The 6,000-nt window shown below is 45.5% G+C and overlaps 1 long non-coding RNA gene across 1 annotated transcript; it reads right to left on the bottom strand.

Moving 5' to 3' along the window:
• Nucleotides 1–878: 878 nt before the first annotated feature.
• LOC307205820 lies at nt 879–3,350 on the bottom strand. The gene is made up of 2 exons (XR_013834077.1): nt 3,222–3,350; nt 879–1,654 (listed from the first exon to the last, which is right to left on the bottom strand). It is a non-coding gene; the product is annotated as an uncharacterized lncRNA (long non-coding RNA).
• Nucleotides 3,351–6,000: the final 2,650 nt, after the last annotated feature.

Here is a 6,000-nt window from a genome sequence, read left to right as displayed (position 1 = left end):
TCAACTGATGCCTTCATTACATATCTTTAGGTGCCAGGCAAGAACATTCCTCTTCTCTCAGGCCTTTGGCAGCCTTCCCAGCATCTAAGACACCAGAGGTACTAGAACAATTGGTTAAATCCTTTGAAACTAAAAAGCCAGCTGCCAGTTTTTATAGATATTTGGTATCAGTAAATCAATTTGATCTGCAGAATCTAAGAAATGAATGGAATGTTCAGTAAATGTTCCTCTAATCCAAATTTGAAGTTTCCCCCTATTGCTGAGCAGACCATCTTAAAACAACAGTGATACCTCTCTCTGGATTTATTGGTTTTATGCCTTATCAATGTTCTCTGTTGGTAAGTAACCCCGTGATATCTCTTTCAATTCCTCCAACATTCAAGGGTTCTGATGATATCTAGGTGGCAAGTTCTGGAAATACTTGCTGCACTGTTAACAGGATGGTGGATGCTTGAACCAGTCCAAGAGGATATGTGATATATTCTTAGGGGTGTGACCGTGAACAGACTTACTTTTGAGTAAGTTGCATTGAACTGTATTGAAAGGAACTTATTTCTTGGTAGATGAGTATAGGATTGTGCTGCCACATAAAAAGGAAAACCAGAAAGCCAGTGCTATGATGCAGAAAAAGTTTTATTGGGAATTTCAAACAGTAAAAGTATTCATGTGAATACTAAGCATACTGCAAGACAATAAAGCAAAAAAAGAACACATTCCAGTGAACAGCTTCATCTTTAGAATTATTTTTTCAGGCTGGAGGAAGAGTAGGGGTTTCTACATGTATAGAACATTCTTTCCACCTTCCTTACATTAAGTCCCAATTACACATATTTACACTTGCATGCTAATTTCATAGACATAGGGAATGGATCTTGTGCTTTTCTTCCCAATGCGAATAGGTGTGTTTCAAAGAGACGTAGGCAAATAAATATCATAGTAACTAGCAGGGGAAAGTGAGATAAAATTAAACTGGAAACAGCTGCATGTTCTAGATGGGCCTGATTACAAGGGATGCAGAACACTCTCCCAGCTCCCACTGGGATTGCCTAGGGAGTTTGGGTGCTCAGCATATCTAAAATCAGACCGAAATAGTCCACCACAGATCTCTTTTTCTTTCCTCCTTGTTGACAGACCGTGAGAGCTTAGCATGGGGTATAACAGATGCTGCCTCTACGCCCCACAAACCCATAACGGCCACGGCCCCCAAAACCACCAGAGCTAGACCCCAGAAGACCTGCACCACCATAGAGCCCTCTGCCATATCCGCCACCAAATCCACTGCCAAATCCGGATCCATAACCCCCAGGGGAGCATGGAGCATTTCCTCCTACAGCCACGGGCTCACAACTGGCAGAGAGGATGGGTCCTGGGATGGTCACGATGGCAGCAGGTGGCTGGATGACGACTTCTGCTGGTGGGATCTGGTTGACGCATGAAGGCTGGACTCCAGAAAGAATACCTAGACTGGCAGAAGGGACGCCGGATCCAACCAGGGCACCGGAGCCATAGCCATAGCCAGAACCATAGCCAAATCCACCGCCAAGGCCACCACCAAAGCCACAGCCAAGACCACCGGCTGATCCAAAACCAACGACTGGGGAGGAAGCACAAGATGGGACGGTGCAGGAAGGTCCACAGTTAGCCATGGTTGAGTCTGGAAAGACATAGGCAGGCACATATTATAGCCAAGAAACATTGTAATTCACAACAGCAGTGAAAACTATGGGTTGCCTCCAACTGCCAATCTGAGTCGACATGTCTATTGATTAAATGGGTCTACATGGAAAAACATGGAATACATGGAGAAACATGGAATACAGCCCTATGTATTCTCAGTGGCACAGTATATCAAGCAAGGGATAGACCAGACCATGTAATGAGCATCTTTATTTTCCCCCTGGTTAGATCTGAAGCTGGTGTTGCCAGTCTTTTGAGGCCAGTAGGAACATTTTATTCTTCACAATAGTTCTCATGGAGGGATGGGAGAAGTGACCTATCAGAAATTGACTGCCGTATCTGAAGAACCGGGAAAAGAGGCAGGGACGTAATTTTAGTTCAATAACCCCTTTGGACTCCAGGTTGAAACACTGGTGCAGGGAGTTCTGAGCTAGGTGATCTAATGGCCAATCCCATGATGGTTATGCTCTGCCTCACCAGTTACAAGCATCACGCTTCAGTGGCGTAGCGTGGGGGGTGCAGGGGGGGCCGGGCGCACCGGGCGCAACATCTGGGGGTTAGGGTTAGGGGGCGCAAATCCACGGGTTAGGGGGCGCAAATCCATGGGTTAGGGGGCGCAAATTACTTGCCTTGCCCCGGGTGCTGACAACCCACGCTACGCCACTGTCACGCTTCTGAATGCCAGTTGCTGGAAACTTCAGAAGGGGAGAGTGCCATTGCATGTGGATCTTACAGATGGGCTTTCAACAGGTCTCTGATAGGCCTGTGTGAGAAACGGATGCTGAACTAGATGGGCCATTTGCCTGGTCCAACAGCAGCTCCCAATACTGCTATTTAGATGAGGATTCTGAAAGAAATCTTTACCCTCTCACACACAGAATTACATCTCTGTTTCCAAAGAGAGAAGAAATATTAAATCAGTTTTAAGTTTGTATCATAAGCAGACTCTCCAAGCATAGAGGGTAAAACGTGCTGAGAATGTGGCATTCTAAATCCCCAGCTAACTGTTGAAAGACGTTGGAAATTCAAAAGAGCTAGATATGTTTGTGGAAGTCTAAGAGATATACTTCAAGGGAACTAGGTAGCACAAATACACCATGGAGATTTAGTAAAAATGTGCATTAGTATTTTAAATCTCTGATGCTGAACTAGATGGGCCATTTGCCTGATGCAACAGGCTCTTCTTAAAGCTTGCAACATATACAAGGTTCAGACTATTTATTGAGGCGTTTTTAGTGAGGATAGTGGCGAAAACACGGCAAAGAATGGACTTACACGCTATGCAAAAGATTCATTAAGATGTATTAACTGGCCTCAGGATATCATTGGCACCTCCCCTACAATAGTCTAGGGTAGGAATGGAACCTAAGAAGATGCCCCTGGTCCAGATGGTCTACCATTGAGCTATAACCCTCGCTGAGGTTTCAGAAAGGGTGCCATTCCCATCCCTACTTGGAGATGCCAGGAATTCAACTGGGAACCTTCTGCCAGCACAGCAGATGCTCTGTCCCAGAGCTACAGCCCTTCCCTTAAGGATGACTTACCTGTCTCTTGGAGGAGCTGGAGATGAATGAGAAGGTTTGTCAGGTGAAGCTGTATTGAGAACCTGGGATGGCATGAGCTTTTATACCATTTTTCCAGAAGCAGTGTCAGTTAGGAAACGCCCCATGACGCTCAGAGGCATTAATCAGCGGCAAACAAATTTCTTTTTATGCATCATGAGATCTCATTAATGCTATTACTCACAACATGCAAGGGAAATAATTAACAACTTGTCGGTGGTTTTTTTCCCCCCTTCCAGAATGGCTTGTGGGCATTTCTGGTACTTTTTTCCCTTTCCCCCCATCACCTTATCCTCCTGGCAAATGCTATGAAATGATTATGTATCTTCATGAATCAACATTGGTGTCCCACCATTCCAGGTGTCATAGTTTACTGGCAGAGCACCTGTTCTGCTTGCAGAAGGTTGCTGGGTTCTATCCCTGGCATCTCCAGGTAGGGATGGGAATGTCCATTCTGTCTTTTTTAAAATATATATATTTTTATTAGGGATTTCAACATAACAATTTAACAAAAATGCATCATCCACATTCCCCCCTTTCCCCCCTCCCCCCTAAAAAAGACACACACCCCCCAGATTTCCCTCAGCTCCTCTCTCTGGTTTCTCAGCACATGCTATTCTCTGCATGATATAAAATGGTTGTTGTTGTTTAGTCATTGTTTAGTCATTTAGTCGTGTCCGCCTCTTCGTGACCCCCTGGACCAGAGCACGCCAGGCCCTCCTGTCTTCCACTGCCTCCCACAGTTTGGTCAAACCCATGCTGGTCGCTTCAAGAACACTGTCCCACCATCTCGTCCTCTGTCGTCCCCTTCGCCTTGTGCCCTCCATCTTTCCCAACATCAGGGTCTTTTCCAGGGAGTCTTCTCTTCTCATGAGGTGGCCAAAAGTATTGGAGCCTCAGCTTCAGGTTCTGTCCTTCCAGTGAGCACTCAGGGCTGATTTCCTTAAGAATGGATAGGTTTGTTCTTCTTGCAGTCCATGGGACTCTCAAGAGTCTCCTCCAGCACCATAATTCAAAAGCATCAACTCTTTGGCGATCAGCCTTCTTTATGGTCCAGCTCTCACTTCCATACATCACTACTGGGAAAACCATAGCTTTTACTATACAGACCTTTGTCTTTACAATAAAATTGTAAAGGTACCCCTGCCCGTACGGGCCAGTCGTGTCCGACTCTGGGGTTGTGCGCCCATCTCACTTAAGAGGCTGGAGGCCAGCGCTGTCCAGAGACACTTCCGGGTCACGTGGCCAGCGTGATGAAGCTGCTCTGGCCAGCCAGCACCAGCGCAGCACACGGAAACGCCGTTTACCTTCCCGCTAGCGGTACCTATTTATCTACTTGCACTTAGGGGTGCTTTCGAACTGCTAGGTGGGCAGGAGCTTGGACCGAAAGACGGGGGCTCACCCCGCCACGGGGATTCGAACCGCCGACCATACGGTCAGCAAGTCCTAGGTGCTGAGGTTTTACCCACAGCACCACCCGCGTCCCTTTAAAATTGTAAAGATCCTCAATTTATCTATCTGTATGTTACCGATAAAGAATTTGTGAGTGTTTATTCAAAACCTGCCAAGGAGTCCAGTTCATTTTGTTGTTTCTTTAAATACTTCGTAAAAGGTTCCCATTCATCTTTAAAGTCACAGTTATCCTTGTCACATTACTACAATCCCACCACATTACTACAATCCCACCACATATGATAAAAAGTCCCTTCTTTTTCCTTACATTTCCAACACAAATTTGAACCGGTTTTGTACATTTTCTTAACTGCCATTCTGAAACCCTGGACATTTGCTCCTGGTCAGTGTAGACGAAGGGTGGGGAAATCTCAGGCTCAGGGGCCAAATGTAGCCATCTCAACCTCTCTATCTGGCTCCCAGAACTCTCCCTATTTGGTGCCATCTTCCAGCAAAAATGCCAAGTACATCCTTTGAACGCAGAAGCTCTCAGATTCAACCCCTAACTTTTCCAAGCAGGGCTGAGAGAAACCACCATACAGAACCCTGAAGCAACACTGCCAATCAGCATAGACAATACAAGCTAGAACAAATGGCCTGACTGGAACCAATGGCCTGACTTGATCTAAGGCAGCTTCCTATATTTCTATAAACATTTTTCTTTGAAACTTTAAGACTGTGGGAACAGTCTCCCTAAGGGCCCCTTGCTTCACTTGCCTACCCAGACTGGCATTTGTGGCAGGAGGAGAGTAAAGACCCATTGACACACATGCAAATAAAACATACGAAAATATAATTGAAATAGTCAGGCTTCTCTCCAGCTCTATGCTTTATGTTTGCCTTAGAATATTTGGAATGTGCCATTAAAGACATGGATACCTCTTGATATCCTTGTTGAAGTTCATTCAGATATAATACCCAGTGGATACCATTTTGAAGAGATCAGCAATGCATTTTCTAGACACAGAGGAACATAGCTTGGCTCCCAATTTAGAAAGGTGCTTTCTACCAAGACAGAACACTGGGGTCCATATAGCTCAGTGCTGATTACATTGACAGGCATCTCCAGGGTTTCAGGCAGGTGACAATTCCCAGACCTACCTGGGCATTCTAAGGATTGAACCTGGGACCTTATCCATGCAAAGCATGGACTCGATCAGTGATCTATAAGGGAAGGCAGAAAGAGCATCGATCTTGACAATGTATCAGCATTGATGGAGCATAGGGGACAATAAAGGATTCTTGGCAACATCCCAGAATCCTCACAGCTGTGAAACAGGTATTATGTGGCAGCAACAGAGATGTATGA

Source organism: Podarcis cretensis (genome assembly GCF_951804945.1).
Source record: "Podarcis cretensis genome assembly, chromosome: 16".
In the NCBI taxonomy this organism is placed as follows: Eukaryota; Metazoa; Chordata; class Lepidosauria; order Squamata; family Lacertidae; genus Podarcis; species Podarcis cretensis.
This window is presented reverse-complemented; position numbering and strand designations above follow the sequence as displayed.